This window comes from Podarcis filfolensis, assembly GCF_964270895.1.
Source record: "Podarcis filfolensis genome assembly, chromosome: 1".
NCBI lineage: Eukaryota > Metazoa > Chordata > Lepidosauria > Squamata > Lacertidae > Podarcis > Podarcis filfolensis.
Window position 1 is genome coordinate 57,416,011 of NC_139604.1, and position 25,050 is coordinate 57,441,060.

At 44.9% G+C, this 25,050-nt stretch overlaps 1 long non-coding RNA gene across 1 annotated transcript in view; it reads left to right on the forward strand.

The window, feature by feature from the left end:
- The window catches only part of LOC310746961, a 43,832-nt gene extending 25,992 nt beyond the window's left edge, over positions 1–17,840 (forward strand). Inside the window, exon 3 of the long non-coding RNA XR_014540821.1 lies at positions 16,819–17,840. This is a non-coding gene — a long non-coding RNA (uncharacterized lncRNA). The remainder of the gene's footprint in view (positions 1–16,818) is intronic.
- The last annotated feature ends 7,210 nt before the right edge of the window (positions 17,841–25,050 follow it).

Sequence of the window (25,050 nt, forward strand, 5' to 3'; positions counted from 1 at the left end):
CCACGCATCACCAAATTCAGTCTAATTAAATCCAATTTGATTCTTCAATCAAAATGGTAGAAGATGCAAAATTCTTCTTACCCTTTTATTTCACCTTGAATATTTTTAGTTGAGAATCTCCTGCTGACAGTAGGCAGCTCGAAGCTTCACCCCACAGAGTCGCATTGCAGCTGAGAGCACTCTCAACCGCTCCCCCTCCACTGCTTGCCTGTTGGCAATGGTTTTTTCAGGGATGGCGGGAGATTTGGCGCTCTGCCAGACTTCTTGACACTCCACACAACTTCGTGGAGCTTGGGGGGGGGGAGGAGGTTTGCCTTGGTGCACTCCCCTCTAACCTCTGTGGGCTCGGGTCTGTCTGGAGCTCAGACCTGCACTCCCTGTTCTATCGGCAGGAAACCTGAAGTCTCTTGAGTGATGTACAACCTTCATAATATAATTAACGCAGCATATTTTTTAAAAAAATAATACACAGCATAATAATAAAAAATCATAATAAAAGTCCATAGATTATTTAACTGCCAAAAGCCTAGGTAAAAAGGAATGTTTTCACGTGGGGCCTAAATATGTAATGATATTACATCCCTCGGGAGCCACCACAGAAAAGGTCTGTTCTTGTGTTGTCATCCTCTGAACCTCCCAGGGAGGGGGGACATAGAGAAGGGCATTGGATGACAAGCTCAAGGTCCGGGCTGGTTTATATGGGGAAATGCGGTCTTTAAGGTATTGAGGTCCTGAGCTGTTCAAGGCTTTATAGGTCAAAACCAGTACTTTGAATTGGGCCCGGAAACTCTTTGGCAGCCAGTGTAGTCTGGCCAGGATTGGAGTTATAAGCTCAAATCGTCTTGTTCTAGTGAGCAACCTGGTAGCTGAATTTTGCACCAGCTGAAGTTTCTGAATGGTAGGCAGCCCAACATATGACTCATTGCAGTAATCCAGCCTAGAGGTTACCATAGTGTCAGCCACAGAAGTTAGGCTATCCCTGTCGAGAAAGGGGTGTAGCTGAGCCACCAGACGAAGCTGACAGAAGTTACTCAGCGCCACCAAGGCCACCAGGACCTCAAGCAACAGTAATGGATCCAGGAGCACCCCCAAGCTAGGGAATGTAACCCCCTCAAGAGCAGGCAGTCTCCCATTCATCTAGTCTGGGGAGCCACCCACTAACAGTGGACACAGTTACATTGGGTTTTTGTTTTTGTTTTTTTAAAAAGCATTTTAAATGTGTTCTAATACTATGACACCACATGGTGTTGTAGAGTACGATCCTTCAGCAATGTGAATTCCCATTATGAGCTTTACAGCACGTTTTCCTGAAACTTTATTGTTTTTTTAATGTGCATGGATCCAGCCTGTGTCTCAGTTTTATCTGGATTGAGCACCTGCTTATTGGCTCTCATCCAGCACATCCACCACCACACCTGTAGATGTAAAGGAGAAATAGAGCTGTGTGTCATCAGCATATTGCTGACAACACATTCTGGAACTCTGGATCTTTGTCAATGACAGATTCCCCACTTCCTCACCCTCACACTTTGCATTCCTGAATTGATATGAATTTATATGGCTCGTGGTTTGGAAGGAAAGTGGTTGAGGTGGGTCTTCTGTATTTGGAAGCTATTGAGGGTCACTCTTTGGTCTGATCAGAACCTGTTGCAGATTAGTTTTTGTTAAATGTTTGCTGCTGCCAACAAACACTGGAAACTCAGATTTCCTTAAGTGTGCATCACCTCAGTCTGTCCACAGTGCAGTCAGGTCCCTGATGAAGCTCAGGCGGCTTCCAGGGTAATTGCATGTCACTGGGAACCAGAGCCTCTTTGTAACTTGTTCATCATACCTCCAATTAGTCTGCGTGTTCCTTGTGAAAAATGAGCTTGCACAAGGGATCCTGTACAGTCTATGTAATTAGACACTTTCAGACAATAAGGGACAGATTCCTAAGAAGTGACAAGACAATGCCTTTTTATGGCAAATTTTTCTTGTGGGTTTAGCTCCTTGTAACTTTTACATAGCTGTCAACTTTCAGATTTGAAAATAAGGGATCAGCAGCCTCACCTGTCCCGGGGACAGTCTATGGGATATCTAACAATCCCGTAACAGCGGGAAGCAGCGGGAAACGGCGCTGGAATAAGGGAATTTCCTGCAAAAAAAGGGAAGGTTGACAGCTATGAACTTTTAGGGAAAGAAATGTACAGTGGTATCTCAGGTTACGAACTTAATTTGTTCCGGAGGTCCGTTCTTAACCTGAAACTGTTCTTAACCTGAGGTGCGCTTTTGCTAATGGGGCCTCCCGCTGCCACCAGCGCACGATTTCCGTTCTCATCCTGGGGCAAAGTTCTCAGCCCGAGATACTACTTCTGGGTTAGCAGCATTTGTAGCCCAAAGCGTTTGTAACCCGAGGTACCACTGTATACATACAGAGAGGTATGCAGAGATGTGCTAGAAAGTGTACATAGCTCTCTGCTTGGCTTTTAGTAAAAGTTAAACAAACAAATAAAACAACCCTTGTTGATCCTGCAAGATCATGGCTTCTTATTGCTCTATCTACATAGCACCGGGGGGGGGGGGTATAAGACACAGTTAACCCAAAGTTCAGCACTTCACAGAGCAACCCTATGCATATCTACTCAGAAGTAAGCCCTGCTGAGTTTAGTGGGACTTACAAATGCTAAGGATTGCAGCCCTAAATTCCTGTTCACGTATGCATGTTTAGAATCTTTAAAGAATGGGTAGGCATACTAAAGCCTGGGGGCCAGATCTGGCCCAATCGCCTTCTAAATCCAAGCTGCAGACAGTCCGGGAATCAGCATGTTTTTACATGAGTTGAAGCCCCCCCAATATAGCCCAGCCCCCCACAAGGTCTGAGGGACAGTGGACCGGCCCCTGCTGAAAAAGTTTGCTGACCCCTGTTTTAAAGGAAACTGAAACCTAACCTACTTCTGGAGTTTCTTAGCAGTTAGGAAGCACATAGCAATGTTAAAATCCAGTCATGTCATATTTTCAAACGTGCTTTGGGAGATCTTCAGCGTGTAACACTTTTCATAACAACTACTTTAATAGGTTATTCTCCCTATTAAAGTATCTGGCTCTTATCTTTAGTTTAAAGGTTATTTCTACAACTTTTCCCCTCCACTCCTGTCCCTTTTGTGGGATTACCACAAAAGTATCCTGGGAATGAAGATACAGTGGTACCTCTGGATGCGAGTGGGATCCGTTCCGGAGCCCCGTTCACATCCTGAAACGAACATAACATGCGACTGCACGTCTGCGCGTGCGTGGGTCGTGTTTCGCCGCTTCCGCGCATGCGCATGACGCAATTTTGACCATCTGCACATGCGCGAGCGGTGAAACCCGGAAGTAATGTGTTCCGTTACTTCCGGGTCACGACGGAACGCAACCCGAAAACGCTTAACCTGAAGCATATTCATCCCAAGGTATGACTGTATTCCAAAGGAGAGCTACCAGTCTGTGTACTGAAGGGTGATGAAATAGTTCAGAGGGCATTACGCAAATTAAGATTGTTTCCAAACAACCTGTGAGCTTTACTGTGATGTGTGGATTTATTTTTGCTTTAATGTTTTCATTTAATTTTGGATTACATATGATAATCTCTTTGCGTGGACAGGTGGAGTCCCTCAAACCCTGGGCGTCCTCTGTATGGAATAATGACTCAAGACAATGTGCTATGGGATTAAAATTGGCCACAACTTTATTATGTTCCAGATGTGGGTAGACCTTGGCTCAGGCATTGGGCGTTTATCCCTCCCAGTCCCCCGCCGGGGATCTGGGGAACATCAGGGTTATCCAGTGTGAGTGGGGGATGGGCTGGCTCTGGAGAACATATGTTCAAGCAGAGAGAGCCCACCCCCGTTACGCCACTGCCTCAGGGGAGAGCAATGACGACCTCTAGGCGTACGGCCAACACCTCCCCTCAAACGACCCCTTTAACGTGGAACCCTGGTATCACTGCCGCGAAGAGGAGGGGGGCGTGGTTCACCGCTGCATGCCCCGTCCCCATTTAGGGAAGATAGACTAAAGGCTTCCGCCCAAGGCCTGATACCACCAAAGTTGTGACATTTTGCTACGGGAAAGGCAAACCTGCCAATGCAGGAGAATTCCTTTCCAGCCCTTCAACAGGTAGCAACGCCCGCGTACCTGTGGAGAAATGGTTAACCTGCAAAAGAAGCCTTAACTGAGGGTGGGTAGGGTGGGAGAAGCTCTGGAGCCAACTGCTGATTCCCAGGTAAGATCCTCCCCCTATTGTGTGGGCAGGTAGTCCCTCCCCCTACCTGGCCTGATCACCTTGGCAACGCCTCCCCAGGTGGGATTGGGTAACTGGCTGAGGTAGGTGGAGACCTCCAGGTATCCCACCTGGGGGAAGGCGAAGCCAACCATGTGCTAATGGTGCCGCATAGGGTCCAGGGGGCTGTGCGTGACTACGCAAAGGGCGCCCCCCCATTTAATGTGGGAAGTGGTCATTATACAAATTTTATTGGAGGAAAAATTGTTGTCACACTGCACTTTCTGCAGGTAGGCAACCATACCAACTGCAGCAAGATTTATTTATTTATCATTTATTATTATGTATTAAATTCAAATACCTCCCATTTCCACCTGCCTCACTGCTGTTTTGCCTTCTCACAGGGCCATTGGTTCTAAATGGCCTCTGATATGGTCCACTTCAGGTCAAGTGAGGCGATGGCTTTTATCAACAGTTCACATTTAAAGCTGCATCTCTTGAATTTCCAAAACAATACAAGAACCGAATCACAGCCATCCTTTGAAATCTGTGCTTATCTGAATTGGATGATGCAGTACACCAACAAACAGTGCTTACAGAAATGCATATATCAAGGTAAAGCGTGCATAAAAACCAATGTATTGTTTTAGGGGAAATTGCTTTACAAAAATGAGTAATTGGGCAATATGGCATAGAAAAATGTGCTTCTTAAGAGAAATTGTCACGGAAATGCTAGTGAATTTCGATGAGGAGATGATAGATAGATGATAGATAGATAGATTAGATAGATGATAGATAGATAGATAGATAGATAGATAGATAGATAGATAATCTATATGTAGATAGTAGAGAGATAGATGATAGATAGATGATAGATAGATAGATAGATAGATGATAGATAGATAGATAGATAGATGATAGATGGATACAAGCTTTTATATATAAGCTTCAAAAACAATTGCTGCAGAAATGTGGAGAACAGAAAGAACCAAAATGGAGAGATCCTTCTATCCTTAAAATCAGCAGATCTGAATGGCATCACTTTGCTTGCCAAGCTTAGGGTGTTGCTCCCAAACTGAATGCTACTCCATACAGAGAGTGAGTTTGCCCCACGGGCTTGACTCCAAGCCCTTTGCTGGCCACAGCACAGTGATGCTGAGACTGGGCGGTGAGCAACATCGTGACAGAAACCACTTCTGTCAGTTGGCCTTCTTAATGCTGCTACTGAATCATTTCACTTCTGTCGCAGTGGCTCACCCTGTTTATTTTTCTGATAGATCTTTTCATTAACACTAAATTACTGACTTTGCACTATAACACTCAAATTTTTAAAAAAATATATAGCATGATGATATTACAGGGCCATAGCCCTGTTTCGATAAGAAAACAGCAACACAAAAACTGTTTTAGCGTTAACTAAAAGATCTATTCAAAATAAATAAATGTGGTCATAAAATCGCGACTATTACAAAGGCTATAATGAATGTGTGCCGAGCTGCCATTTCTTATGTAACAAGTCTGACTTTTTACAGCCTCCAGACGGTCAGTATTTCTCAGGAGTGATTCAAGCACATACTAGAACTGTAGGTTTGTCAACTGAAAATGGATTAAAGGGCTTTGTCATCCAAGCACAACAAACAATTAAAAAAAAAAAAGATTAAGACTTTTTGCAGTTTGGAAAAGCATATGGATATGTGCCGGACCAGTTCAGGATGCTGAACTGCTTCTAGGAGCCACAGGTGAGAGCAGAGTGCAGGGTGGGGACCAAAGCTGGACAAACTACCCCCACAAAGCGCATAATGTGTCCCCCTCCAGAGGTATTACTCCTCCCATAACACCCTTAACACTCTCTGGTGTTCATATATGGAACTGGTCTTTAAACAGACAAGAAAGAAATTGCTAGTGCAATGGTGAAATTGAATTAGGAGCCCCCTCATCCTCCACTGGAACCTTTGTGATATGAAAAGTTGCAAGGTTTTAAGAACGGGGACGCCGCAGGGGTGTGTGTTGAGCCCTCTTTTATATACGCTCTACGCAGCTGACTGTGCCCCCAAATACCCCAGTAATAAGATCATTTAAGTTTGCAGATAATAAAACGGTGGTTGGTTTAATCACGGAGAGGGGGAGGCAGCCTATAGGAAGGAAGTTGAGCAGTTGTGGGAGTGGTGCAGGAAAAACAACTTACTTCTTAACTTAAAGAAAACAAAAGAGATTATTGTAGACTTTAGGAAATGTAAATTGAATATTCAGCCACTTATTATTGAGGGGAAGTGTGTGGAACAGATCTTGGTGTTTTGATTTCTGGGAATGGAGTTGAGAAATGACCTAACCTGGGGGGGGGGGCAGCAAAGACCTGATGAAGAGAGCACAGCAGAGGTTATATTTTCTGAGAATCCTCCGGAAAAATAATCTCTCAAAGGACCTGTTGATGGCATTTTACCATTGTATTGTGGAGAGTGTATTAACTTATGGTATGTGTGTGTGTGGTTTGGGAGCTGCACGGTCAGGGGAAAAACAATGATGTCCAGAGAATAATTGGGTGCACTCTTCCCACCTTGGGTCAAATCTATGCTTCCAGGTGCCATAAGAAAGCTGCAGAGATAGTGCAGGATTGTGCGCACCTCGGAAATGATTTCTTTCAGCTTCTGCCTTCTGGAAGAAGGTACAGGGTTATAAAGACTAGGGTAAGCCGCCTGAGAAACAGTTTCTACCCAAATGCGATTTTGGTTTTAAACACATTGTAAGGAGTCTGTATGGGAGTATATTGTATTTAAAAATGGGGTATCAGAGTTTTTAGGGGGTAACCAGGTTGGGATAGCTGGGATAGCAGGCTTGTTGGGTTTTGAATGTCTTATGTAGATTTTTCAATTTCGTTGTTCTGTATGGGACAATGACAATAAAGATTATCGTATCGTAAGAGGACATACACCTGTTGCAAATGAAGCCCTGTAACAGCCCCTGAGTCTTTTGCAGGTGCAAATGGAATTGAAAGCATGATTGCACATAACCACCCTGACATTATGAGCACCAACCATGAGGAATGCATCACAAAAGGGATGCATTGACTTGAAGTTCCCTGTCAGTCCATCCAAACTTAAACTTCACTGCAAATGTTCCTTTTAAAAAACACAGGTTTCCAAAATGTGACATGGGTTCCTTGGCACTGGAGAGCCATTTTTTAAAAAATGCATTGAGTGTTGTATCTCTTATACACATGCATGCGCGCGCGCACACACACACGCACACACACACACACATTCTCATCTAGTCACTCTTTCACATACACACCACCCATCACCCATTCACACCCACAGAGTATGGTGGCCAGAGCACCTTTCTGAATGAAGGAGCATGGCGAGCACAGCATTTTCATTAAGGACACTCTAGCTGCTGTGCTCTGTCATTGAACCGCTGAACTTGTTTGTGTACCTCCCTCTTCTTGCTTGGCATTGCAGCTTTTGAAAGGAACTGGAGAGTCTCTCTCTCTCTCTCTCTCTCTCTCTCTGTGTGTGTGTGTGTGTCTGTAAGGAAATGTGAAGCAGCCACCACAAACATACCTTCCAACATTCCTCAGATGAAAATAGGGACATTCTGTTCTACATCAGTATCATGAGGCGTTCTCAAAGTAAAGGAAGGATTGAACTCTGATTAATAAGAATACACACAGAGGCTTGAACCAGCAAGATTCTGGGAAGGGTGCATATAATAATCTCTGCGTGCCTCCACCCCTCGGCCCAGGTCATTTTATTCACAAAAGAACTTTTACAGAGTGTTCGTAAGAACCAATCAGATTTCTTCTGAGCATTTCAATAAACCTCACGTGGGGACAAAGTTAAACTACAAACACTAGTTAAGAATGCATACTTTTGGGGTGAAAGGAGTGTATTCAGCAACCCAGGAGGTCATAAACAATCAATACACATGATAAGAAGGGTGGCCAGGAGGACAGTGATCATTATCACCTTTATGTGAGACCTGTTTCCTGGCCCTAAGATTAACATCCTAAGATTAACATATCAGAAAAGCTACATCAACGAAACTGCCCACTGTCCTTGATGACCCAGGAGCCTTGATGACCCAGGAGCCTAAGTGTGTACTTGACTTGTGAGGAAAGAGAAATGGAACAGGGATGCAGAGGTGTGGGTTGATCAAGAATCATATCAAAATAGTTTAAACCCAGTCAACGCAATGCTTTCATTGCTGACACAGATGGCTTACTCTATATTTGCTATAATTCCTCATAGCAATCCCACCTGACCACTACAGTATCACATTAAGATTTTTATTAGTTTTTCATGATACAGACAAGCCTGCCCTCCCAAACTCCTGCAAGGTAGGCATTATCTCCCACTACCTCTTTTATTTTATTAATTAAAAAGTTAATTATAGTTCTTATTTTTTTCTGCAGTCTATCCATGCACAGTAGTCCTAAATTTAACCCGCTCCCTGAGGAAAGTGAGATGCAGAAAATCTGGCCAACCTCCAACTCAGCTTTCAGCAACAGGCTCACAAAATACTCCATTACAGTGGTACCTCGGGTTAAGTACTTAATTCGTTCCGGAGGTCTGTTCTTAACCTGAAACTGTTCTTAACCTGAGGTACCACTTTAGCTAACGGGGCCTCCCACTGCTGCTGCGCCGCCGGAGCACAATTTCTGTTCTTATCCTGAAGCAAAGTTCGTAACCCGAGGTAATATTTCTGGGTTAGTGGAGTCTGTAACCTGAAGCATACTTAACCTGAAGTGTATGTAACCTGAGGTACCACTGTACAATCACTTCGAGGCTCGCATGCGTGATCCTTTGGTAGCTTATGACAAGCAGAATAACAACAGGTGAAGTTCTTCTCATCACAGTATCTGCAGATGCTGGTCAGAACCTCACCTATTGATTTTCTGCCTGTCATAAAGCTGCTAAATGAAATGAAAATGTTGCAGCTCCGTATATGATGGAAGAGCAGCAGATGCAAAAGAAGACAGTGCTCTTCAACTTTTAATAGTTGTATAGAAGGTAGAATTCATCAGGTGTATTTTTTCATGCTGAAATTCCCTCTTCCTCACAAGTATTAAAGGTGCAGGAGCACTGCCCTCTTCTACATCTGGCCAGCATATGGAGATACAGTGGTACCTCGGGTTAAGTACTTAATTCGTTCCGGAGGTCTGTTCTTAACCTGAAACTGTCCTGAAACCTGAGGCACCACTTTAGCTAATGGGGCCTCCTGCTGCTGCCGCGCCGCCAGAGCACAATTTCTGTTCTCACCCTGAAGCAAAGCTCTTAACGCGAGGTACTATTTCTGGGTTAGCGGAGTCTGTAACTTGAAGCATATGTGTAATAGCTTTAGGGGTTGCTTGTGCGTAAGTTACCGCCGCTCTGGGCTAGGTTGCCTGGTTAAACCGTTTCTCGCTGGACAGCCATCCACTCCGTGGCTGTTCAGTCGCTGGCAGAATCCGTCAGTGTGCGTTTCTTGAAACTCTTCCAGCAAAGAAGTTCTTTGACGCCAAGTCGCTGCCTACTTTCCCTGCGCGAAAGTCTTCTGCGCAGGGTGGGTGTGGGCAGCGGAGGACCTGTGCTCTCCTCGCTGGTCTCCTGCGAAGAGTCCTGGAGCCTCCTCTCTGCTTCCCCCATCGGCCCCCCTCTATCCCTGGTGTTGCGCTGATTTTCTTCCCCAGCCGGAGACCTGCCTCTCTCCCTGCTTGGCCCCTCTCTAGCATCGCTGTGGAGCCTCGCCTCCTCCGCTAGTTCCGATGGCAGTTCCCTGACAATATGTAACCTGAGGTACCACTGTAATTCCAAAGGAGAACCCATCTTCTCCCACAGGACATGGGAAAATATGCTCCAAAAGCAAACTCACAGTTGCATTACTGGAGATGGGGAAATACCTGGAGAGGGCAGGGAGTAGGCTCACAATTCACCCATGGTACAGATGAGCAATTTACACCCAGCTAAGGTCTATCTAATACTACACAGTCTCTTTCTCCTCCCATTCTCTCTCTCACACTTCCACCCATAGGACCCCTAGGGAAGTTCAGACATGATAAAACTGCAGCTAATCCCAAAGGAATGATCTAAACAATCTAAAGCAACGTATGCAAAAACAAACTGGAGCAGACAAATGAAATGAAACAAACTGTTGAACTTCGTAATTACACCATTCCATCATAGAACTGCAGAGTTGGCAAGCACCATCTTGTTCAACCCCCTGCAATGCAATGGGGAGTGAGCTCAATGGGGATTGCTCACAGGTTGCAATCCTAGAGTTACCAGGGGTTACTTCTGAGGAGACATGCACGCAGATAAATCCTAGCCTCCCATACTTAGGAGAAAGCAACCATTAAACCAAATGGGGCATACTTCTCAGCAGAAAACCACAGGATTGCAGTGCAACCAATTAACAACATGCAGGAAGAAACGTGGGGCTTTGGGGTCTGATCAAGCCAGGAAATTATCTGGGACTCTCCTATTTAATTGCACATTAAATGCACTCTTTCCTCTCTCTCTGCAAATCAGATGACTCTCCTCTTCCTCTCAAACTAAAGATGGCTGCTGCCCTCTCCTCCCAGCCAATCGCAGCTCCCTGAAGTCAGATCAGGTGACATGCGCGGCTAGAGCATTTGCTTGGCTCCCCACTGGCTGTAGATGAATGAGAAGAGAGGGCTGTGCATGCACATCTAGGTACTAGGTACAGTGGTACTTCAGGTTAAGTACTTAATTCGTTCCGGAGGTCCTTACTTAACCTGAAACTGTTCTTAACCTGAAGCACCACTTTAGCTTATGGGGCCTCCCGCTGCCACCGCGCCGCCAGAGCACGATTTCTGTTCTCATCCTGAAGCAAAGTTCTTAACCTGAAGCACTATTTCTGGGTTAGCAGAGTGTGTAACCTGAAGCGTATGTAACCTGAAGCGTATGTAACCCGAGGTACCACTGTACAGCTCTGTCCCCAACCTACCCCCCATTCCCTTTCCCCGCTTGCAAAATTCAGGAAGCGGGTCCTTTACCTTTTAAGGAAGCCAGTACTGTATATGATCTGTACTAATTCAGACCCCAGGTGGGCCAGACAAAATATTGCTGAAACATAGAAAATCGGCTGCCCTTGGGTCCAGTATTGGACCACTTTGACCGGATATCCCCAGCCGATGTGGACAGACTACTCTGAGCTGGAAAGCCCACCACCTGTCCTCTTGACCCGTGCCCGTCCTGGCTGATTAGAGGCTGTCCAGCTGAGGTGCGGGCCCCCCTAGGGGATATCATCAATTTGTCCATTGGCACGGGACATTCCCAGGGGAACTGAAGGAGGCAGTGGTGCGCCCGCTCTTAAAGAAAACATCATTAGATCCTTTATTTTTATAAGATATTTATTAAAGTTTTAAAGGTTTATATAGAATAGAAAAAACAAAAAACAGAAACAGCAAAAATACATACAAAACACATACAACAACAAGTATAATTTCAATCCCTTATATTCATAAAACTTACTTTCCTGACCTCCTCATACCTCCCCTTTCTGTATTCCAGTCTCTAATTAATTCAATTCAGCAAATCCTTCCCCTAATTTCTATATAATTTTTGACCTTTCTTTTCTTGATTACATAATCATTACAGCTAAAAACCACTTAATTTCTGAATCAACATCGTTCTAACATTCAATAATTTTACAGTGTTTCTTAAGATAGTCCTTAAATTTCTTCCAATCTTCTTCCGCCGTCTCTTTTCCCTGGTCTCGGATTCTGCCGGTCATTTCTGACAGTCCCATATAATCTATAACCTTCATCTGCCATTCTTCCACGGTGGGTAGATCTTCTGTCTTCCAATACTTTGCGATGAGTATTCTTGCTGCTGTTGTAGCATACATAAAAAATGTTCTGTCCTTCTTTGACACCAATTGGCCGACCATGCCCAGGAGAAAGGCCTCTGGTTTCTTCAAAAAGGTATATTTAAATACCTTTTTCATTTCATTATAAATCACTTCCCAGAAAGCCTTAATCCTTGGGCATGTCCACCAAAGGTGAAAGAATGTACCTTCAGTCTCTTTACATTTCCAACACTTATTATCAGGCAAGTGGTAAATTTTTGCGAGCTTGGCTGGAGTCATGTACCACCTATAAATCATTTTCATAATATTTTCTTTTAAGGCATTACATGCCGTAAATTTTATACCGGTGGTCCACAACCGTTCCCAGTCCTCAAACATAATGTTATGACCAATATCTTGTGCCCACTTGATCATAGCTGATTTAACTGTTTCATCCTGTGTATTCCATTCCAACAGCAAGTTATACATTTTTGACAAGTTCTTAGTTTTGGATTCTAACAATTCTGTCTCCAATTTTGATTTTTCCACCTGGAAACATCATTAGATCCTTTAAAGGTAAAGGTACCCCTGCCCGTACGGGCCAGTCGTGCCCGACACTGGGGTTGCACGCTCATCTCGCTCTAGAGGCCGTGAGCCGGCGCTGTCCGAAGACACTTCCGGGTCACGTGGCCAGCGTGACGAAGCTGCAGCTGGTGAGCCATTTACCTTCCCACTATAAAGCGGTCCCTATTTATCGACTTGCTCTTAAGTGTGCTTTCGAACTGCTAGGTGGGCAGGAGCTGGGACCGAACAACGGGAGCTCACCCCGCCACGGGGATTCTTTTTTTTTATGTTCTCTATTTATCCTTTAACTTTTATTTTTTTTATAATATTTTTATTAAGATTTTTACATTACAAAAAATAAAAACAAACAGAAAAAGAGAAAAAAAGTCTTTCCATCACATTATTTTTCATTTACTTGTTTCTTGGACCTCCTCATACCTCTCTTTTTTGTATTCCAGTTCAATTTATTAGCTCAGCAATTTGTTTCCCTCTTTATTCTACCCAAATCTTTATTCTTAAATTATTGTGATCTTGAAATTTTAGTTTTATAAACCCTTTTTTTCATATTCTTTTAACCCATTACAGCTAGAAACCTCTTAATTTTAATCCAACATTATTCTAAAGTTCATTAATTTTACAATATCTCTGTAAATAATCTTTAAATTTCTTCCAATCTTCTTCCACTGACTCTTCCCCCTGATCTCGGATCCTGCCGGTCATTTCCACCAATTCCATATAATCCATCACCTTCATCTGCCATTCTTCCAAAGTGGGTAGATCTTGTGTCTTCCAATGCTTTGCAATAAGTATTCTTGCTGCTGTTGTGGCATACATAAAGAAAGTTCTATCCTTCTTTAACACCAATTGGTCAACTATGCCCAGAAGAAAGGCCTCTGGTTTCTTCAAGAAGGTATATTTAAATACCTTTTTCAGTTCATTATATATCGTCTCCCAGAAAGCCTTAATCCTTGGGCACGTCGACCAAAGGTGAAAGAATGTGCCTTCATTTTCTTTACATTTCCAACATTTATTATCAGGCAAATGATAAATTTTCGCAAGCTTGACCGGGGTCATGTACCACCTATAAATCATTTTCATAATATTCTCTCTTAAGGCATTACATGCCGTGAATTTCATACCTGTGGTCCACAACTGTTCCCAGTCAGCAAACATTATGTCATGTCCAACATCCTGTGCCCATTTAATCATTGCAGATTTAACCGTTTCATCCTGTGTATTCCATTTTAACAGCAAGTTATACATTCTTGAAAGTATCTTAGTTTTGGGATCTAGCAGTTCTGTTTCTAATTTTGATTTTTCCACCTGGAAGCCAATTTTCTTATCCTCCCGCCGCGGGGATTCGAACTGCCGACCATACGATCGGCAAGTCCTAGGCACTGAGGTTTTACCCACAGCGCCACCCGCATCCCATCAATTATCCAATTACTGTCCGGTTTCGAATCTTCCGTTCCTGGGTAAGGTGATTGAGAGAGCAGTTGCTGAACAGCTTGATGGGTTTCTGGATGAAACATCGGCCCTGGATCCATTCCAATCCGGCTTCCGTGCTGGTCATGGGACCGAGAAGGCTCTGGTCACCCTAACAGATGATCTCCGCAGGCAGCTGGATCGAGGCAGGTCAGGGCTGCTGATTCTTCTAGACCTGTCAGCAGCCTTTGACATGGTTGATCACGAACTCCTGGACCACCGCCTTGCCGACGTAGGGATCCAGGGCACAGTCCTTCAATGGCTGCGCTCGTTTCTCTCTGGTCGGGGACAGAAGGCGGCACTTGGGGGGGAACTGTCAACGCGCCACTCCTTGGTGTGTGGAGTGCCTCAGGGTGCGATACTCTCCCCGATGCTTTTTAACATCTTTATGCGTCCCCTCGCCCAGCATATCCGGAGTTTTGGGTTGGGCTGCCATCAGATGCTTGGAAGCTGTGGCTGGATGGTTACGTGGGAGCCGGTTGAAGTTTAATCCTTCAAAGACAGAAGTCCTGTGGCTGGGTCGGGATGATATGGGATTGGTGGGGCAACTCACATCTCTTGTGAGAGTGCAATTAGTGCCAGCACCGTCCGTTAAGAGTTTGGGTGTAATCTTTGACACCTCCTTTTCCATGGAGGCGCAGATTGCAGCTATAACAAAGGCGGCATTTTTTCATCTCCGCCAAGCTAAGCAGTTGGCTCCTTACCTTTCTCGCCCTGACCTAGCCACTGTGATCCACGTGACGGTCACCTCCAGACTGGATTATTGTAACTCACTATACGTGGGGCTGCCCTTGAGACTGACCCAGAAACTTCAGCGGGTGCAGAATGCTGCAGTGAGACTCCTTACGGGGTCCTCGCTGCGAGATCACATTCACCTGGTGCTATACCAGCTGCACTGGCTCCCGGTGGAGTACAGGATCAGGTTTAAGGTGCTGGTTTTAACCTTTAAAGCCCTATATGGCCTAGGACCCTCGTACCTACGGGACCACCTCTCCTGGTATGTCCCACAGAGGAACTTACGATCTTCAAACAAAAACATCTTGAAGGTCCCAGGCCACAGAGAGGTTAGGCTGGCCTCAACCAGAGCCAGGGCTTTTTCGGCTGTGGCTCCAATCTGGTGGAATGTTCTGTCACAAGAGACTAGGGCCCTGTGGGACTTGACATCTTTCCGCAGGGCCTGCAAGACAGAGCTGTTCCACCAAGCCTTTGGCCAGGGCACAGCCTGACTCCCTCCCTCGGCAATCTTCACAGAACTCTAGCCCAATGGTTGCCATCAATTTGATTTGAATTAATTGTATAATGAAATGATTTTAGAATGTTGTATTATTTTATTGTTATTAGCTGCCCTGAGCCCGGCTTTGGCTGGGGAGGGCGGGATATAAATAAAAATTTATTATTATTATTATTATTATTATTATTATTATTATTATTAAATGTGGTGAAGAAAAGTTCCAGTCTATCCTTCCTTGCATGCCTGTTCTCTGTGCGCATGCTGTGTACGTGCAGTAGAATCATAGAGCTGGAAGGGAACGCATAGCTCATCTAGTCCAATCCTCTGCAGTGCAGGAACATGTACACCTACGGGAATCAAGCATATGACCTTGATATTATCAGCACCATGCTTAAACTAGAAGCATTTGTTTCAAGAACCCAACCCACTTCATCAGATGCATTATGAAATCCACAAATGCTTGTGGCATAATGAATGGGCTAATCTTAAATGTGGTACAAGAGAGGCCCGATCTTGCTGCAAGATAGCTACCCCTTTGTAAATTGTTATAATTTGGGACACAAGTTTCTGTTTACAATTTATTCAAAGTAGTTTTATTGGCTTTAAGAGGATCACAGATACCTGTTTACCTTTTAAATTCTACGTGGGAATTACAAACATTCCTGGAAATGCAGCTTATTTTTTTCCCATGAAGAAAAACAACATGAAGTAAAAAAAACAGGAACTTCTGGCTTTAAGCAAGTAAGTAGGGCATGGAGAGGCTTGTCTAGAGCTCCGATTCTGAAATAATGTGTAGCTTGCTCCCCTTAAGCAACACTGACTGTTCAACGCAGCATTAAATAATGAAGAGCTGTGGTTATCAATGACAACTTGATATGCAGAATGTACAGTGCATGAAAGCATTACTTTAAAAGCTGTGGGTGGGTTGAGCCTTACCTAATCCTGAGCTGTAAATTGGACCATGGTATTGGTGCTTGTGGAATTATTTGATGGAGGAGCTGGAATGAAGGCAGGCCAGGCTGGCTGACACGTTGCGAAGCTGACAATTGGGTAGCAGCTTCTTGTTTCCAGTGTTCCATTTCTTTGTTCCCTGAAGGTGCTTCCAAACAGGTGTTTATTGTGAGATCGTGATTCCCCCATGCACACATGATTTCGACAGTCTTCACACATGACACCATTGCCATCAAAATGGCTGCCCATATTTTTTCCTTATTTAATCTGGATTTACTCTTCCTGGGGAAACTCTGATCACTATAATGATAGCAAAAACACACGCACTGTTGCCAGCAACTCATTTGCACCATCTCAACCACCGCTTTATAATAATTGGGCCCAGAATCTTGCCTGTTTAACTCCTGCCTCTAGAGGCAGAAGATGAAAGGATAGGGCTTTGCTGAAGATGACAGAAGTGATCTAAGAGACAGAAATGGGGTTTTCCCCTTCTTTGGGGAAAAAGGAAAAGATGCTTTAATTACCAGCATCGATGATGATGATGTATTATTCGCTTTATCTTGCCCAGGGTAACCAATAGAGACTTAAGAACCATACGAAGAACAAGAGGAAAAAGAAATAAATCAAAAACATCCCTTCCACATCTAAAAGGCCACAAATGGTTAAAGGCTGAAAGAAGGATCCTTGGGCATCTGGCCTGAGAAAGACATCTTGTCTGGGAAGGAGGGAGCTGGAGAGCCGCTGTCCGTCAGTGGAGAGAGGCATGGGTTACTCTCCTACACCCAAAGTGCCAGAATGGAGAAGGTTCAAGGGCTACTTTCCGTCATTGGCAGCTGGTATGTACTGAGTTGAATAGGATCCAAAAGGCAGCAATCTGATTGGTCCTAGAACAATAGGGTCCAGAATGCAGCAGTCTGATTGGTCCTAGAACAATGCAGCAGTATGATTGGTCCGCAGGAGCTACCCAATCCAGCTCCAGGTGGAAGTGAATCCGCAACCTGATTGGCCTACAGGAGAATCCCAGAATTAGCCAATCACGTGCGGGCCATTGTGTAAATAATGTATATAAAGCAGATATTTTAGGGGAACTTTCATTCCTCACTACTATGAGCTGAATAAAGAGCATGAAATCCACACTCAACTCAGAGTATATTTCAGCAGCCTTCTGGGGAAAGGACATGTGCAGCCGTTAGGTGGGAACAGGACAAAAGTGGGTGGGACAACAGCAGTGTCTACTGGTGCGTACCAATTGTGGCTACACTCCTCACCGGGGTCCTCTTCCCCTTCCTTGGTGTCCTGCCAGTTCATAACACCACCTCACATTCTGTACCTTGCCTAGAAATGGGATACTGTAAACTGGTCGGTGATTATTTAGTATGGTGTGATTCAGCGAGGTGCTTTTTCAATAAACATATTATAACTGCCTCCTTAAGGGATGCTGGAACTCTGCTGTTATGTACTAAGGTTGGATCCTAGAACAATAGGCAGGTAGGATCCTAGAATGCAACAACGGATTGGCCTGCAGGAGCAGCCCAATCAGGCTGCAGGAGGGAAGCAGAATTAGCCAATCAGATGGGACTCATTGTATAAATAATGTATATAAAGCCTGAGGTTTGGGGGGAGGCACCAGGGTAGTCCACCACTGGCCTTTTTAGTGAGCCATGAAGGGCAAGGATCCATCACACATGGGGTACATTTCCAAGGATCCTGTCCACACCCCCAGGCTGTAGAAATAGCAAAATGTCCATTATCACTGGTCAAGCAGGGTCCAAAGATGATGATGTTGATGGTGAACAACAACAACATTTATAATTTAAATAATTTTATTATTTATAACATGCAAATCTGGCTGGATTTCCCCAGCCACTCTGGGTGGCTTCCAGCTCATCTGAAAACAAAATAAAACATCAAGCATTGTATTCACTGGACCTGTGTCAACTATAGTGTCCAAATCACAATGGATCCAAGCAATTTTGTCAGCAAAGTTTTGGGCAAATTGTTCAAAGCAAGTTGTGGTTCAGCAACATCTGGGGGACAAGCTAGAGGCATAAGAGCCATAGGAGCAAGCGGGGGGTGGGGCTTACCTGCCCCTCCCAATATTTTATTCAAGTTGGCACTCCTGATCAACACTACAAACAGTACGAACACTCTTCCCTGCAACCAGATATTCCACAGGTCAAGCAACTGCTGCAGCACAAAGCACACAGGATGCCAGTTGAGAGAACAGACCAGGCAAGGACCAAGTTGGTGCCTTGTTTCCCCATGGATCTCAGTAACGCCCCCTTTCCTGACCCTGTTCTCCCAGACAATCCTTGCAATGACGTTCCCATCATCCCTGACCATTGATTGTGTTGGCTGGAGTCGATGGGAATTGGTGTGTGATAAGATATGGAGGAGACCAGGTAGGTGAAACCTATGACTTGGATTTGATATTCAGAAGTGCGGAGAAATAGTGCAATCCAACACTTCCATTGAATAGGGCTTTGCAGCCCTTTCTTAATACAATTGTGCCCTCTCGTGACCGTTCATGGAATCAAACCTTTGCATTGTATTCACTTCCATCCTCTTGGGACTGCGGGTGGAACTGAGTCATTTCATGGCGTTGAGCAATTAGCAGGGGTCTTGACGAGGATTTTTAACATCTCTCTGCAAACCGCTTGTGTTCCATCATGTTTGAAAGTGGTCACCATTATCCCAGTCCCAAAGAAAACATCAATTAACTGCCTAAATGACTATAGACTCGTTTCATTGTAGTGCTAAAATGCTTCGAGAGATTGGTCCTTCAACACCTTAGAAATGTTTTCCACTGGACTTTGATAAACACCAGTTCGCCTTTAGGAGAAATAGGTCAACAGATGATGCCATTGCTACAGCTTTTCACCTTGCAGCGAGTCATCTGGAGAGACCAGGGAATTATGTCAGAATGCTGTTTATTGATTATAGCTCGGCTTTCAATATCATCCTTCCGGACATTCTCATCAGAAAGTTAAGGAACCTGGACCTTTCTTCTAACATCTGTGATTGGATTAAAGACTTTCTGAGAGATCAGACACAAATAGTGAGGATTAGGCCTGTTACATCTACCTCCCTGAAGCTCAGCACTGGCACTCCACAGGGATGCGTGCTAAGTCCATAAATAATAATAATAATAATAATAATAATAATAATAATAATAATAATTTATTTGTACCCCGTCCATCTGGCTGGGTTTCCCCAGCCACTCTGGGCAGCTTCAAACAAAGATTAAAAATACATTAAAATGTCACACATTAAAAACTTCCCTAAACAGGGCTGCCTTCAGATGTCTTCTAAATGTCAGGTAGTTGTTTATCTCTTTGACAACTGATGGGAGTGAGTTCCACAGGGCGGGTGCCACTACCGAGAAGGCCCTCTGCCTGGTTCCCTGTAGCTTTGCTTCTCACAGTGAGGGAACCGCCAGAAGGCCCTTGGCACTGGACCTTGTTGTACACATATGATTGCATTTCATCTGACCCATCTATTGCAATTATTAAATTGCTGATGACACCACCATAATGGGTTTAATTACAGGTGGATACGAATCTGTGTATGGGGGGGGGAGGTTCAAAAGGTATCCACATGGTGTTCAGAGAACAATCTGCACCTAAACATTGGCAAGACAAAGGAGATGGTGTTGGACTTTCAGAGGAAGAGAGGGGAGCTAGCTCCGTTGTATATCGGGGGGCTGTGTGGAGAGAGTCTCTTCCTTTAAATTCCTGGGCGTCCATCTTAGTGAAGACCTTACTTGGAAGGTCAATACAGCCCAGGTGGTTAGGAAGGCCCAACAGAGACTTCATTTGCTTAGGGTCTTGCGAAAAACGATGTTAGACAGCAACTGATGATTTCCTTCCATCGGTCCACGATAGAAAGTGTTCTCTCATACTGTATTATGGTGTGGTACGCTGGTTTGACAGCCATGGACAGAAAGTCCCTACAGAGGCTGATGAAGACAGCACACGATATCATGGGCTGTCCCCTGAGTCCGCTAGATGTCCTAGATATCATCGCAGGAGACCGTTGCCTCAGAAGAGCGAGGAACATTCTCAGGGATGACTCACACCCTGTCCAGCACCTTTTTATTCTCCTGCCCTCGGGCAGGAGATATAGAAGCATGATAAGCCACACCAACAGGTTAAAGAACAGTTTCTACCCATGGGCCGTGAGGCTGCTGAATGGAAGACAGCAACATTGCAGCTGACATTTGGGGTTGGTGGTCGTACGACAGCACACAGAGTGTAACAGGGACTGAGAGATGGGGGGAGGGCTCATTTAATCACACTGTAAACAAGTGGTACAGTGACAATAAAGTATTTATATTTCTATTATTTCTATTTCTATTTCTATTATTTCTATTTCTATTATTTCTATTTCTATTATTTCTATTTCTATTTCTATTTTGACTCCCTGGAAAAGACCCTGATGTTGGGAAAGATTGAGGGTACAAGGAGAAGGGGATGACAGAGGACGAGATGGTTGGGCAGTGTTCTCGAAGTTACCATCATGAGTTTGGCCAAACTGCGGGAGGCAGTGGAAGACAGGAGTGCCTGGTGTGCTCTGGTTCATGGAGTCTGACACGACTAAACGACTAAACAACAATAACTACCTGCCCACCCATCATCCAAAGTCACCCTATACAACTGGGTGATGAGGGCCACAGATAACAAATTAAGGCTCAGTAGTATGGCTATAGGTGGGAGATAAATGTTAGACCAGGCTCCCCCAAACTTGCCCTCCATATGTTTTGAGACTACAACTCACATCATCCCTAGCTAACAGGACCAGTGGTCAGGGATGGTGGAAACTGAAGTCCCAAAACAACTGGAGGACCAAGTTTGGGGATGCCTGAGCCAACTACGTTTCCTGTGCCAGGCTCTGAGAGTTCACCACCTAGTACAGTGGTACCTCTGGTTATGAATTTAATTCATTCCGGTGGTCTGTTCTTAAGCCGAAACCGCTTGTAACATGAGGCGCGCTTTCGCTAATGGTGCCTCCCGCTACTGCCGTGCCACCAGCGCGCAACTTCCACTCGCATCCCAGGGCAAAGTTCGCAACAAGGGGCATCTACTTCCGGGTTAGTGGAGCTCGTAACCCAAAGCATTCGTAAGGAGGGTGGTACATAATACAGTGGTACCTCGGGTTACAGATGCTTCAGGTTACAGACGCTTCAGGTTACAGACTCCACTAACCCAGAAATAGTACCTCGGGTTAAGAACTTTGCTTCAGGATGAGACCAGAAATCATGCGTCAGTGGCGCGGTGGCAGCGGGAGGCCCCATTAGCTAAAGTGGTGCTTCAGGTTAAGAATGGATCTCCAGAATGAATTAAGTTCTTAACCCGAGGTACCACTGTACGAGGTTCCATACCGTTCCATTAGGAACTTGTATGTCCACAAGACTAACGTTGCTGGGGCTCCCTCTAGTGGAAAAAAGGAAAATGGACATTGACAGTCTCCCCTTATTCTAATAATAAAGCTAATCCATCAAACTGGAAGAAAAGAACAGATGCTGTGCTGTCTATTTTTCAGATCCTAGCTGGGAAGGGATTGAAGATTACAAGTGAGATCTGCTGCAAAATATTAGTGTGAGGTGAAGGGATGGGTGGATCTGCCAGTTTCCATTTAGCCGTTCGTTCCTTCGTTCGTTCAGCAGTTTTGGCAAATTGCTTTTCATGAAAACAATTCTTTACAAAGTGGCCAACAAGGTAGGCACCCAACATTAATAAAATATTATTTTTAAAAAGGCAAAGCTCAGTTTCAAAATTTCACGATACTACTACAAAGCTGGCACAGAAGAACCAGCAACACCCCAGGGTAATTGCAGATCACTGCATCTCTGTGGGAAGCTATTTCCCACTATGTCTGAGGGTTTACCTCTGTGTCACGGGTGGCACGTACAGACTTTGGGGTGGGGCAAGTCACCACACTGGCTGGATTAACACAGAGCACCCACCTGAATGTCACAACACAGCACAACACAACACAAGATTGCTCCACAGGAGGGGGAAGCTGGTTCCTTGTCCCCCTGTGGAGCAATCTTATGCTGGGCCCCCACTTTCTTGGAAAGCTCTTCCAGATTCACCATCCCACATGCAGCCTTGCGCCATGCTTCAGGGCTCATTGTCTTCCTCATTGCCTTCTTAACTTCTTTAACCCTAGATTTCCTCTCTACTCATTGCTTTAAGACTACTTTGTATTATCTCATGTCCACCTTAGATCTTAGATGACATAACTCTTTTCTTCTTTTAAACTGCTTGATAACTAGAGAGCTTTGCATCTAGGTTGTGTGCATGCATTTTGTAGACTTTTGAACTGCCTCCCCTCCTTGGGCTGGCCCCTTCACTGCTTATAACTCCTGCCCTCAAAAAAAGCAACCTACAACTGAGGATAACTTTTCCTGCATCTATTGTCCATGAAACTGATGACATAATTAATTTGTTCATCCCTAAGGTGCCATTAGACACTTTGCTGATTTTGCTGAAACTGATTAACATGACTATGCCTCTGGAAACAAGAATCTAAGCCAGACAGGTCTCCAATTAAGTCATGTTTATTCAAGAGAAATAGTCATAAAGGTAAGTGGAAGTCGACATTTAGTGTTCACTATCAAAGAAAAAACAACGATCACAGTTTACTAGTTCAACCTGTATTCTATAGTAGTAGTAGTAGTAGTAGTAGTAGTAGTAGTAGTAATTATACCCTTCCCATCTGGCTGGGTTTCCCTGGCCACTCTGGGCATCTAACATATCTGCATACAGATCATAGAACTGTAGAGTTGTAAGGGGACCCATGGGTCATCTAGTCAACCCCCCTGCAATGCAGGAATCTCAACACACAGCCCCCAATCCAATTTGAAGCCATACTGAACCCTGTCCAGTTCTGCAAATGTGCTAGCAGTTTATTTTCTTCAGGCACACCAAGGTCTGTAAAGACGTTTTGGTTGCAGAATTGTGGGAGGTGGAGGACAAAGCATAGGTGAGAATATGCCATTTTTAACTTTGAGGCTGCAGAGTAGAGGATTGTGCTTGGTCCAACAGAAAAAGCTGCTGATATTGGAGCCCCTTAGCAGGTAGGCAGAAGGGTAGTTGTCATGGACTGATGGGATGCAGAGGAACAGTGGGAGGCACCAGCTGGGGAAGCCCTAGGGGAAGAAGGCTCAGAGCCAGGGGGTCAGTGGTGGGATGATGATGAGTGGTCAGAGGGAAAAGACTGGGAGGAGGAGGTGTTAGAAGCTGAAGAGGCAAGAGGGTTTAGTGAGCAGGAAGATCTATGGCAGAGAGCAGTCCAGAAACAGACACAGAAGCAGAGGCTGGAGAGGAGGGAGGTCGAGATGAGACATGCTGCTGAAGAATCTAAGGAGTCTCCCCCTCCTGCTTCCTTCCCCACTGGTGTCCTAGAACACACATAGTAGTGAAAAGAGCAGAGCAGAGATTGGTTGTGCACAGATATAGTTTGTGACTGCTTGGAAAAAGCCCTGGAAAGGAGGGGAGGGGCCTTCAGTCCTTGCATCTGCCTCATTGAGGCAAGACCTACTGGGAAGGGTTGCCTGCACTGTTTTGGTTTCTTTGAATAGTGCTTTGAAAAAGCACTCACACTGTGGTTTTTTTATTGCTGACCTACGCTTAACTCTGGCTCCTGACAGTAGTCTTTTCACTTTTGGTAAATCATGAGACTGGGCTTGGAAAGTGCTAATTAAAAGGGAAATTATTCAGCCAACTCTGGTAGACTTAACATAGGTAAAAAAGGTAAAAGACCCCTGGATGGTTAAGTCCAGTCAAAGGCGACTATGGGGTTGCAGTGTGCTCATCTCGCTTTCAGGCTGAGGGAGCCAGCGTTTGTCCACAGACAGCTTTCTGGGTCACGTGGCCAGCATGACTAAACCACTTCTGCCGCAACGGGACACCGTGATGGAAACCAGAGGGCATGGCAATGCCATTTACCTTCCCACCTAGGTTGGCAGGAGCTGGGACATCCCCGTCACGGGAATTCGAACTGCTTACCTTCTGATCGGCAAGCCCAAGAGGCTCAGTGGTTTAGACCACAGCGCCACTTAACATACCACAAGGGATCACTGAATGAGTATCAGAAAGTGTTGAGGAGATGTGATCTGGGTGTTGCCAAGTTGTTGTCATTATGTGGTTTCTATTATTCTAGTTTACCACAGCCAACTATATGGGATTCTTAATGCAACAAACTTCTTGTGTACCAGTTCATGTGACAGTGACTTTTATTACAACTCTTCCCTTTCATACATAGACTGAGGCTCTTGGGGTCTGAGTGTTTGGGTCTTGTTGAGTGTGTGTGAGGTGGTGGATGATTTCATGAGAAAGACCAATGTGATCAGCGCCGCCTACTGTTGTTGCTTCTAGAAGGAAAGCTGTGTTGTCTGTTATAGCAAAAACAGAATTGTGCGGCATTGTAAGGACTAACAAATTTTATTATGTCAGCTTTCATAATCCAGAACTGTCCTACTGCATCCCAGCCAAGGCCACACTCCAGCAGGACAGAGGAGGGAACTCACTGATGGCAGCAGTGATAAGGATGAGTTCGCTGCTCTCAGGACCAGGACTGGCCTTTTCCTCACTGCCCCTGCCACACACCTCACTGTCAGAAGTCAACATATAACTGAGGAGGTGCTGGGTGTCATCCATTTCTTTGTGGTCAAAGGCCACACTGGCTGGGAGCAGCAGGGGTGGACCTACATTTCAGGGGCCCTGAAGCTTGAACTATCATGGGGGCCCCTCCGTAACCAGCAACAAGGTCTGGGTAACCCTTGTTATCTTCTTCA